Source organism: Triturus cristatus, chromosome 11 (genome assembly GCF_964204655.1).
Source record: "Triturus cristatus chromosome 11, aTriCri1.1, whole genome shotgun sequence".
NCBI classification, from domain to species: domain Eukaryota; kingdom Metazoa; phylum Chordata; class Amphibia; order Caudata; family Salamandridae; genus Triturus; species Triturus cristatus.
The window spans coordinates 1,140,249,261-1,140,261,467 of record NC_140594.1 but is presented as its reverse complement, the minus strand read 5'-3'; the positions used below and the strand labels follow the sequence as shown (position 1 = coordinate 1,140,261,467).

At 45.0% G+C, this 12,207-nt stretch overlaps 6 non-coding genes across 6 annotated transcripts; all 6 read right to left on the bottom strand.

The window, feature by feature from the left end:
• Positions 1–1,390: 1,390 nt before the first annotated feature.
• On the bottom strand, positions 1,391–1,462 carry TRNAG-CCC (transfer RNA glycine (anticodon CCC)). The gene has a single exon. It is a non-coding gene; the product is annotated as a tRNA-Gly (tRNA).
• Positions 1,463–2,976: 1,514 nt separating this feature from the next.
• On the bottom strand, positions 2,977–3,048 carry TRNAG-CCC (transfer RNA glycine (anticodon CCC)). The gene has a single exon. It is a non-coding gene; the product is annotated as a tRNA-Gly (tRNA).
• A 1,526-nt stretch (positions 3,049–4,574) lies between these two features.
• TRNAG-CCC (transfer RNA glycine (anticodon CCC)) lies at positions 4,575–4,646 on the bottom strand. The gene has a single exon. It is a non-coding gene; the product is annotated as a tRNA-Gly (tRNA).
• A 1,527-nt stretch (positions 4,647–6,173) lies between these two features.
• TRNAG-CCC (transfer RNA glycine (anticodon CCC)) lies at positions 6,174–6,245 on the bottom strand. The gene has a single exon. It is a non-coding gene; the product is annotated as a tRNA-Gly (tRNA).
• A 1,515-nt stretch (positions 6,246–7,760) lies between these two features.
• On the bottom strand, positions 7,761–7,832 carry TRNAG-CCC (transfer RNA glycine (anticodon CCC)). The gene has a single exon. It is a non-coding gene; the product is annotated as a tRNA-Gly (tRNA).
• A 1,525-nt stretch (positions 7,833–9,357) lies between these two features.
• TRNAG-CCC (transfer RNA glycine (anticodon CCC)) lies at positions 9,358–9,429 on the bottom strand. Its single transcript has one exon. It is a non-coding gene; the product is annotated as a tRNA-Gly (tRNA).
• Positions 9,430–12,207: the final 2,778 nt, after the last annotated feature.

The window sequence follows — 12,207 nt, the reverse complement described above, 5'->3', positions numbered from 1 at the left end:
AGGGTAAGAAACTGGGGATTGAAACCAAGGCCAAATCTGTGCAGAAGAGAAGAAATGGAAAGCAGTAGTACAAATAGTGGAAATGAACATATTTAGGCAGCATTGGAAGCAAAGCAGCGAAGAGAAAGAGAGTGCCTTCCATGAAATGCCCAGGAGAATGATAAGAGCAGAACGAAAAGGCAAGAATGACATTCAAAGCATGCCCAGAAAAACGTGTGACGGTCCCACCAGTCATTTATGCTTATAATTGGGTATCTTTACTTTCAAAGTATGGGGTTGATCCTTTGGCGATCACTCTCTTGTATTTCAGCAGAGACAGATAGTTGAGAAGTCTTTTCTCACATAGCTAGCACAATCCTGCGATTTTCCTTGCTGGTAGCGTGGAAATGACAGATTGGTTCTCAGAAGAAAAAACAAGAAATATTATAGCAGAGGATGGTTTCGATCCATCGACCTCTGGGTTATGGGCCCAGCACGCTTCCGCTGCGCCACTCTGCTCCCTTGTAAAAGTGTTCTCTTTATGCAGAGGAGGAGCTTTCAGCGAAGTGGCGAGGGATTGGTTGGTCTCGCTCCTCATTTGCCTAAGCATGCTGCAATGTATGCTGGGTGCAGAAAATCTTCATCTTCTCGTCTCACAGTCAGTCATAACTGAAAGTGCAGACCCTCTTGGGAACTAGCAGTTTCAGGCCTTAACCAAGATAGCAGCTCTCTAACCCTCTCCTCTCTCTTTGATCCTAGCGCTAGCATGCTCAGGATTTGATTTTAACTGGGAGCCAGAGATCTACCCGGTGAGGGGAGGCTTTTGAGCGTTTGGGAGCGTTCGGGACGTGAGGACATTGGACAGGAAATGTTGCCATCTTGAAATATCCAACCTTCCTGCTGTCGTGAGAGGCTCTTTCCATGGACATCTGCCTCTTGGAGTCCTCTCAACTTGCTCGCTGATATAACATTTTGTGAGCTGCAGTTACATCCGATGGCTACAAGGTGGCGCTGCATTCAGGTGAGAGAACAAGTGTGCACAAAATCGTTGGGGACTTTTGCCAGATTCATCGGTGGATCTTGCCTACTTTTATTCACATGCTAGATATTGCCTAGAAATGCTTTTTAATATAGAGATGCTAGAGTTAGAATGTCTGGTCGGGGTTCAGCCCTTTCATTGTCTACCGCCCGCAACATATTTATTACCAGCACATGTGAGTGGTGACTCTGCTTTTTGGAAAATAGCGTCTAATAGGACAATTAATGTAGCAGATGGGGCGATCGAGGTGCCTGCCTAAGTATTTCATTTTTTTTTTAATTTAACGTCTGATTAATCTGTTCATGATATTTCCGTTTTGTGACATGTTGCATTAAAACAAATCCTGCTTGGAGAACATATAAAAATTTGCACTGCATTGGCCGGGAATCGAACCCGGGTCAACTGCTTGGGAAGCAGCTATGCTCACCACTATACCACCAACGCCCTATGATGTGGGTGCTCTCGGTTCTAAAGATTACAACCCCGAGTTCAATGACTATCTTGCACCAGTTTCAATGGTGCATTTGGTTTAGACACCAACATGAAAAGCAGTAGAAAGTTTCTTGTAGAGGGTAAGGAACTGGGGATTGAAACCAAGGCCAAATCTGTGCAGAAGAGAAGAAATGGAAAGCAGTAGTACAAATAGTGGAAATGAACATATTTAGGCAGCATTGGAAGCAAAGCAGCGAAGAGAAAGAGAGTGCCTTCCATGAAATGCCCAGGAGAATGATAAGAGCAGAACGAAAAGGCAAGAATGACATTCAAAGCATGCCCAGAAAAACGTGTGACGTCCCACCAGTCATTTATGCTTATAATTGGGTATCTTTACTTTCAAAGTATGGGGTTGATCCTTTGGCGATCACTCTCTTGTATTTCAGCAGAGACAGATAGTTGAGAAGTCTTTTCTCACATAGCTAGCACAAGCCTGCGCTTTTCCTTGCTGGTAGCGTGGAAATGACAGATTGGTTCTCAGAAGAAAAAACAAGAAATATTATAGCAGAGGATGGTTTCGATCCATCGACCTCTGGGTTATGGGCCCAGCAGGCTTCCGCTGCGCCACTCTGCTCCCTTGTAAAAGTGTTCTCTTTATGCAGAGGAGGAGCTTTCAGCGAAGTGGCGAGGGATTGGTTGGTCTCACTCCTCATTTGCCTAAGCATGCTGCAATGTATGCTGGGTGCAGAAAATCTTCATCTTCTCGTCTCACAGTCAGTCATAACTGAAAGTGCAGACCCTCTTGGGAACTAGCAGTTTCAGGCCTTAACCAAGATAGCAGCTCTCTAACCCTCTCCTCTCTCTTTGATCCTAGCGCTAGCATGCTCAGGATTTGATTTTAACTGGGAGCCAGAGATCTACCCGGTGAGGGGAGGCTTTTGAGCGTTTGGGAGCGTTCGGGACGTGAGGACATTGGACAGGAAATGTTGCCATCTTGAAATATCCAACCTTCCTGCTGTCGTGAGAGGCTCTTTCCATGGACATCTGCCTCTTGGAGTCCTCTCAACTTGCTCGCTGATATAACATTTTGTGAGCTGCAGTTACATCCGATGGCTACAAGGTGGCGCTGCATTCAGGTGAGAGAACAAGTGTGCACAAAATCGTTGGGGACTTTTGCCAGATTCATCGGTGGATCTTGCCTACTTTTATTCACATGCTAGATATTGCCTAGAAATGCTTTTTAATATAGAGATGCTAGAGTTAGAATGTCTGGTCGGGGTTCAGCCCTTTCATTGTCTACCGCCCGCAACATATTTATTACCAGCACATGTGAGTGGTGACTCTGCTTTTTGGAAAATAGCGTCTAATAGGACAATTAATGTAGCAGATGGGGCGATCGAGGTGCCTGCCTAAGTATTTCATTTTTTTTTTAATTTAACGTCTGATTAATCTGTTCATGATATTTCCGTTTTGTGACATGTTGCATTAAAACAAATCCTGCTTGGAGAACATATAAAAATTTGCACTGCATTGGCCGGGAATCGAACCCGGGTCAACTGCTTGGGAAGCAGCTATGCTCACCACTATACCACCAACGCCCTATGATGTGGGTGCTCTCGGTTCTAAAGATTACAACCCCGAGTTCAATGACTATCTTGCACCAGTTTCAATGGTGCATTTGGTTTAGACACCAACATGAAAAGCAGTAGAAAGTTTCTTGTAGAGGGTAAGGAACTGGGGATTGAAACCAAGGCCAAATCTGTGCAGAAGAGAAGAAATGGAAAGCAGTAGTACAAATAGTGGAAATGAACATATTTAGGCAGCATTGGAAGCAAAGCAGCGAAGAGAAAGAGAGTGCCTTCCATGAAATGCCCAGGAGAATGATAAGAGCAGAACGAAAAGGCAAGAATGACATTCAAAGCATGCCCAGAAAAACGTGTGACGTCCCACCAGTCATTTATGCTTATAATTGGGTATCTTTACTTTCAAAGTATGGGGTTGATCCTTTGGCGATCACTCTCTTGTATTTCAGCAGAGACAGATAGTTGAGAAGTCTTTTCTCACATAGCTAGCACAAGCCTGCGCTTTTCCTTGCTGGTAGCGTGGAAATGACAGATTGGTTCTCAGAAGAAAAAACAAGAAATATTATAGCAGAGGATGGTTTCGATCCATCGACCTCTGGGTTATGGGCCCAGCAGGCTTCCGCTGCGCCACTCTGCTCCCTTGTAAAAGTGTTCTCTTTATGCAGAGGAGGAGCTTTCAGCGAAGTGGCGAGGGATTGGTTGGTCTCACTCCTCATTTGCCTAAGCATGCTGCAATGTATGCTGGGTGCAGAAAATCTTCATCTTCTCGTCTCACAGTCAGTCATAACTGAAAGTGCAGACCCTCTTGGGAACTAGCAGTTTCAGGCCTTTACCAAGATAGCAGCTCTCTAACCCTCTCCTCTCTCTTTGATCCTAGCGCTAGCATGCTCAGGATTTGATTTTAACTGGGAGCCAGAGATCTACCCGGTGAGGGCTTGCCCGGTGTGAGGCTTTTGAGCGTTTGGGAGCGTTCGGGACGTGAGGACGTTGGACAGGAAATGTTGCCATCTTGAAATACCCAACCTTCCTGCTGTCGTGAGAGGCTCTTTCCATGGACATCTGCCTCTTGGAGTCCTCTCAACTTGCTCTCTGATATAACATTTTGTGAGCTGCAGTTACATCCGATGGCTACAAGGTGGCGCTGCATTCAGGTGAGAGAACAAGTGTGCACAAAATCGTTGGGGACTTTTGCCAGATTCATCGGTGGATCTTGCCTACTTTTATTCACATGCTAGATATTGCCTAGAAATGCTTTTTAATATAGAGATGCTAGAGTTAGAATGTCTGGTCGGGGTTCAGCCCTTTCATTGTCTACCGCCCGCAACATATTTATTACCAGCACATGTGAGTGGTGACTCTGCTTTTTGGAAAATAGCATCTAATAGGACAATGAATGTAGCAGATGGGGCGATCGAGATGCCTGCCTAAGTATTTCATTTTTTTTTTAATTTAACGTCTGATTAATCTGTTCATGATATTTCCGTTTTGTGACATGTTGCATTAAAACAAATCCTGCTTGGAGAACATATAAAAATTTGCACTGCATTGGCCGGGAATCGAACCCGGGTCAACTGCTTGGGAAGCAGCTATGCTCACCACTATACCACCAACGCCCTATGATGTGGTTGCTCTCGGTTCTAAAGATTACAACCCCGAGTTCAATGACTATCTTGCACCAGTTTCAATAGTGCATTTGGTTTAGATACCAACATGAAAAGCAGTAGAAAGTTTCTTGTAGAGGGTAAGGAACTGGGGATTGAAACCAAGGCCAAATCTGTGCAGAAGAGAAGAAATGGAAAGCAGTAGTACAAATAGTGGAAATGAACATATTTAGGCAGCATTGGAAGCAAAGCAGCGAAGAGAAAGAGAGTGCCTTCCATGAAATGCCCAGGAGAATGATAAGAGCAGAACGAAAAGGCAAGAATGACATTCAAAGCATGCCCAGAAAAACGTGTGACGGTCCCACCAGTCATTTATGCTTATAATTGGGTATCTTTACTTTCAAAGTATGGGGTTGATCCTTTGGCGATCACTCTCTTGTATTTCAGCAGAGACAGATAGTTGAGAAGTCTTTTCTCACATAGCTAGCACAAGCCTGCGCTTTTCCTTGCTGGTAGCGTGGAAATGACAGATTGGTTCTCAGAAGAAAAAACAAGAAATATTATAGCAGAGGATGGTTTCGATCCATCGACCTCTGGGTTATGGGCCCAGCACGCTTCCGCTGCGCCACTCTGCTCCCTTGTAAAAGTGTTCTCTTTATGCAGAGGAGGAGCTTTCAGCGAAGTGGCGAGGGATTGGTTGGTCTCGCTCCTCATTTGCCTAAGCATGCTGCAATGTATGCTGGGTGCAGAAAATCTTCATCTTCTCGTCTCACAGTCAGTCATAACTGAAAGTGCAGACCCTCTTGGGAACTAGCAGTTTCAGGCCTTTACCAAGATAGCAGCTCTCTAACCCTCTCCTCTCTCTTTGATCCTAGCGCTAGCATGCTCAGGATTTGATTTTAACTGAGAGCCAGAGATCTACCCGGTGAGGGCTTGCCCGGTGTGAGGCTTTTGAGCGTTTGGGAGCGTTCGGGACGTGAGGACATTGGACAGGAAATGTTGCCATCTTGAAATATCCAACCTTCCTGCTGTCGTGAGAGGCTCTTTCCATGGACATCTGCCTCTTGGAGTCCTCTCAACTTGCTCTCTGATATAACATTTTGTGAGCTGCAGTTACATCCGATGGCTACAAGGTGGCGCTGCATTCAGGTGAGAGAACAAGTGTGCACAAAATCGTTGGGGACTTTTGCCAGATTCATCGGTGGATCTTGCCTACTTTTATTCACATGCTAGATATTGCCTAGAAATGCTTTTTAATATAGAGATGCTAGAGTTAGAATGTCTGGTCGGGGTTCAGCCCTTTCATTGTCTACCGCCCGCAACATATTTATTACCAGCACATGTGAGTGGTGACTCTGCTTTTTGGAAAATAGCATCTAATAGGACAATGAATGTAGCAGATGGGGCGATCGAGATGCCTGCCTAAGTATTTCATTTTTTTTTTAATTTAACGTCTGATTAATCTGTTCATGATATTTCCGTTTTGTGACATGTTGCATTAAAACAAATCCTGCTTGGAGAACATATAAAAATTTGCACTGCATTGGCCGGGAATCGAACCCAGGTCAACTGCTTGGGAAGCAGCTATGCTCACCACTATACCACCAACGCCCTATGATGTCGGTGCTCTCGGTTCTAAAGATTACAACCCCGAGTTCAATGACTATCTTGCACCAGTTTCAATGGTGCATTTGGTTTAGATACCAACATGAAAAGCAGTAGAAAGTTTCTTGTAGAGGGTAAGAAACTGGGGATTGAAACCAAGGCCAAATCTGTGCAGAAGAGAAGAAATGGAAAGCAGTAGTACAAATAGTGGAAATGAACATATTTAGGCAGCATTGGAAGCAAAGCAGCGAAGAGAAAGAGAGTGCCTTCCATGAAATGCCCAGGAGAATGATAAGAGCAGAACGAAAAGGCAAGAATGACATTCAAAGCATGCCCAGAAAAACGTGTGACGGTCCCACCAGTCATTTATGCTTATAATTGGGTATCTTTACTTTCAAAGTATGGGGTTGATCCTTTGGCGATCACTCTCTTGTATTTCAGCAGAGACAGATAGTTGAGAAGTCTTTTCTCACATAGCTAGCACAATCCTGCGATTTTCCTTGCTGGTAGCGTGGAAATGACAGATTGGTTCTCAGAAGAAAAAACAAGAAATATTATAGCAGAGGATGGTTTCGATCCATCGACCTCTGGGTTATGGGCCCAGCACGCTTCCGCTGCGCCACTCTGCTCCCTTGTAAAAGTGTTCTCTTTATGCAGAGGAGGAGCTTTCAGCGAAGTGGCGAGGGATTGGTTGGTCTCGCTCCTCATTTGCCTAAGCATGCTGCAATGTATGCTGGGTGCAGAAAATCTTCATCTTCTCGTCTCACAGTCAGTCATAACTGAAAGTGCAGACCCTCTTGGGAACTAGCAGTTTCAGGCCTTAACCAAGATAGCAGCTCTCTAACCCTCTCCTCTCTCTTTGATCCTAGCGCTAGCATGCTCAGGATTTGATTTTAACTGGGAGCCAGAGATCTACCCGGTGAGGGGAGGCTTTTGAGCGTTTGGGAGCGTTCGGGACGTGAGGACATTGGACAGGAAATGTTGCCATCTTGAAATATCCAACCTTCCTGCTGTCGTGAGAGGCTCTTTCCATGGACATCTGCCTCTTGGAGTCCTCTCAACTTGCTCGCTGATATAACATTTTGTGAGCTGCAGTTACATCCGATGGCTACAAGGTGGCGCTGCATTCAGGTGAGAGAACAAGTGTGCACAAAATCGTTGGGGACTTTTGCCAGATTCATCGGTGGATCTTGCCTACTTTTATTCACATGCTAGATATTGCCTAGAAATGCTTTTTAATATAGAGATGCTAGAGTTAGAATGTCTGGTCGGGGTTCAGCCCTTTCATTGTCTACCGCCCGCAACATATTTATTACCAGCACATGTGAGTGGTGACTCTGCTTTTTGGAAAATAGCGTCTAATAGGACAATTAATGTAGCAGATGGGGCGATCGAGGTGCCTGCCTAAGTATTTCATTTTTTTTTTAATTTAACGTCTGATTAATCTGTTCATGATATTTCCGTTTTGTGACATGTTGCATTAAAACAAATCCTGCTTGGAGAACATATAAAAATTTGCACTGCATTGGCCGGGAATCGAACCCGGGTCAACTGCTTGGGAAGCAGCTATGCTCACCACTATACCACCAACGCCCTATGATGTGGGTGCTCTCGGTTCTAAAGATTACAACCCCGAGTTCAATGACTATCTTGCACCAGTTTCAATGGTGCATTTGGTTTAGACACCAACATGAAAAGCAGTAGAAAGTTTCTTGTAGAGGGTAAGGAACTGGGGATTGAAACCAAGGCCAAATCTGTGCAGAAGAGAAGAAATGGAAAGCAGTAGTACAAATAGTGGAAATGAACATATTTAGGCAGCATTGGAAGCAAAGCAGCGAAGAGAAAGAGAGTGCCTTCCATGAAATGCCCAGGAGAATGATAAGAGCAGAACGAAAAGGCAAGAATGACATTCAAAGCATGCCCAGAAAAACGTGTGACGTCCCACCAGTCATTTATGCTTATAATTGGGTATCTTTACTTTCAAAGTATGGGGTTGATCCTTTGGCGATCACTCTCTTGTATTTCAGCAGAGACAGATAGTTGAGAAGTCTTTTCTCACATAGCTAGCACAAGCCTGCGCTTTTCCTTGCTGGTAGCGTGGAAATGACAGATTGGTTCTCAGAAGAAAAAACAAGAAATATTATAGCAGAGGATGGTTTCGATCCATCGACCTCTGGGTTATGGGCCCAGCAGGCTTCCGCTGCGCCACTCTGCTCCCTTGTAAAAGTGTTCTCTTTATGCAGAGGAGGAGCTTTCAGCGAAGTGGCGAGGGATTGGTTGGTCTCACTCCTCATTTGCCTAAGCATGCTGCAATGTATGCTGGGTGCAGAAAATCTTCATCTTCTCGTCTCACAGTCAGTCATAACTGAAAGTGCAGACCCTCTTGGGAACTAGCAGTTTCAGGCCTTTACCAAGATAGCAGCTCTCTAACCCTCTCCTCTCTCTTTGATCCTAGCGCTAGCATGCTCAGGATTTGATTTTAACTGGGAGCCAGAGATCTACCCGGTGAGGGCTTGCCCGGTGTGAGGCTTTTGAGCGTTTGGGAGCGTTCGGGACGTGAGGACGTTGGACAGGAAATGTTGCCATCTTGAAATACCCAACCTTCCTGCTGTCGTGAGAGGCTCTTTCCATGGACATCTGCCTCTTGGAGTCCTCTCAACTTGCTCTCTGATATAACATTTTGTGAGCTGCAGTTACATCCGATGGCTACAAGGTGGCGCTGCATTCAGGTGAGAGAACAAGTGTGCACAAAATCGTTGGGGACTTTTGCCAGATTCATCGGTGGATCTTGCCTACTTTTATTCACATGCTAGATATTGCCTAGAAATGCTTTTTAATATAGAGATGCTAGAGTTAGAATGTCTGGTCGGGGTTCAGCCCTTTCATTGTCTACCGCCCGCAACATATTTATTACCAGCACATGTGAGTGGTGACTCTGCTTTTTGGAAAATAGCATCTAATAGGACAATGAATGTAGCAGATGGGGCGATCGAGATGCCTGCCTAAGTATTTCATTTTTTTTTAATTTAACGTCTGATTAATCTGTTCATGATATTTCCGTTTTGTGACATGTTGCATTAAAACAAATCCTGCTTGGAGAACATATAAAAATTTGCACTGCATTGGCCGGGAATCGAACCCGGGTCAACTGCTTGGGAAGCAGCTATGCTCACCACTATACCACCAACGCCCTATGATGTGGTTGCTCTCGGTTCTAAAGATTACAACCCCGAGTTCAATGACTATCTTGCACCAGTTTCAATAGTGCATTTGGTTTAGATACCAACATGAAAAGCAGTAGAAAGTTTCTTGTAGAGGGTAAGGAACTGGGGATTGAAACCAAGGCCAAATCTGTGCAGAAGAGAAGAAATGGAAAGCAGTAGTACAAATAGTGGAAATGAACATATTTAGGCAGCATTGGAAGCAAAGCAGCGAAGAGAAAGAGAGTGCCTTCCATGAAATGCCCAGGAGAATGATAAGAGCAGAACGAAAAGGCAAGAATGACATTCAAAGCATGCCCAGAAAAACGTGTGACGGTCCCACCAGTCATTTATGCTTATAATTGGGTATCTTTACTTTCAAAGTATGGGGTTGATCCTTTGGCGATCACTCTCTTGTATTTCAGCAGAGACAGATAGTTGAGAAGTCTTTTCTCACATAGCTAGCACAAGCCTGCGCTTTTCCTTGCTGGTAGCGTGGAAATGACAGATTGGTTCTCAGAAGAAAAAACAAGAAATATTATAGCAGAGGATGGTTTCGATCCATCGACCTCTGGGTTATGGGCCCAGCACGCTTCCGCTGCGCCACTCTGCTCCCTTGTAAAAGTGTTCTCTTTATGCAGAGGAGGAGCTTTCAGCGAAGTGGCGAGGGATTGGTTGGTCTCGCTCCTCATTTGCCTAAGCATGCTGCAATGTATGCTGGGTGCAGAAAATCTTCATCTTCTCGTCTCACAGTCAGTCATAACTGAAAGTGCAGACCCTCTTGGGAACTAGCAGTTTCAGGCCTTTACCAAGATAGCAGCTCTCTAACCCTCTCCTCTCTCTTTGATCCTAGCGCTAGCATGCTCAGGATTTGATTTTAACTGGGAGCCAGAGATCTACCCGGTGTGAGGCTTTTGAGCGTTTGGGAGCGTTCGGGACGTGAGGACATTGGACAGGAAATGTTGCCATCTTGAAATATCCAACCTTCCTGCTGTCGTGAGAGGCTCTTTCCATGGACATCTGCCTCTTGGAGTCCTCTCAACTTGCTCGCTGATATAACATTTTGTGAGCTGCAGTTACATCCGATGGCTACAAGGTGGCGCTGCATTCAGGTGAGAGAACAAGTGTGCACAAAATCGTTGGGGACTTTTGCCAGATTCATCGGTGGATCTTGCCTACTTTTATTCACATGCTAGATATTGCCTAGAAATGCTTTTTAATATAGAGATGCTAGAGTTAGAATGTCTGGTCGGGGATCAGCCCTTTCATTGTCTACCGCCCGCAACATATTTATTACCAGCACATGTGAGTGGTGACTCTGCTTTTTGGAAAATAGCGTCTAATAGGACAATTAATGTAGCAGATGGGGCGATCGAGGTGCCTGCCTAAGTATTTCATTTTTTTTTTAATTTAACGTCTGATTAATCTGTTCATGATATTTCCGTTTTGTGACATGTTGCATTAAAACAAATCCTGCTTGGAGAACATATAAAAATTTGCACTGCATTGGCCGTGAATCGAACCCGGGTCAACTGCTTGGGAAGCAGCTATGCTCACCACTATTCCACCAACGCCCTATGATGTGGGTGCTCTCGGTTCTAAAGATTACAACCCCGAGTTCAATGACTATCTTGCACCAGTTTCAATGGTGCATTTGGTTTAGATACCAACATGAAAAGCAGTAGAAAGTTTCTTGTAGAGGGTAAGGAACTGGGGATTGAAACCAAGGCCAAATCTGTGCAGAAGAGAAGAAATGGAAAGCAGTAGTACAAATAGTGGAAATGAACATATTTAGGCAGCATTGGAAGCAAAGCAGCGAAGAGAAAGAGAGTGCCTTCCATGAAATGCCCAGGAGAATGATAAGAGCAGAACGAAAAGGCAAGAATGACATTCAAAGCATGCCCAGAAAAACGTGTGACGGTCCCACCAGTCATTTATGCTTATAATTGGGTATCTTTACTTTCAAAGTATGGGGTTGATCCTTTGGCGATCACTCTCTTGTATTTCAGCAGAGACAGATAGTTGAGAAGTCTTTTCTCACATAGCTAGCACAAGCCTGCGCTTTTCCTTGCTGGTAGCGTGGAAATGACAGATTGGTTCTCAGAAGAAATATCAAGAAATATTATAGCAGAGGATGGTTTCGATCCATCGACCTCTGGGTTATGGGCCCAGCACGCTTCCGCTGCGCCACTCTGCTCCCTTGTAAAAGTGTTCTCTTTATGCAGAGGAGGAGCTTTCAGCGAAGTGGCGAGGGATTGGTTGGTCTCGCTCCTCATTTGCCTAAGCATGCTGCAATGTATGCTGGGTGCAGAAAATCTTCATCTTCTCGTCTCACAGTCAGTCATAACTGAAAGTGCAGACCCTCTTGGGAACTAGCAGTTTCAGGCCTTTACCAAGATAGCAGCTCTCTAACCCTCTCCTCTCTCTTTGATCCTAGCGCTAGCATGCTCAGGATTTGATTTTAACTGGGAGCCAGAGATCTACCCGGTGAGGGCTTGCCCGGTGTGAGGCTTTTGAGCGTTTGGGAGCGTTCGGGACGTGAGGACATTGGACAGGAAATGTTGCCATCTTGAAATATCCAACCTTCCTGCTGTCGTGAGAGGCTCTTTCCATGGACATCTGCCTCTTGGAGTCCTCTCAACTTGCTCGCCGATATAACATTTTGTGAGCTGCAGTTACATCCGATGGCTACAAGGTGGCGCTGCATTCAGGTGAGAGAACAAGTGTGCACAAAATCGTTGGGGACTTTTGCCAGATTCATCGGTGGA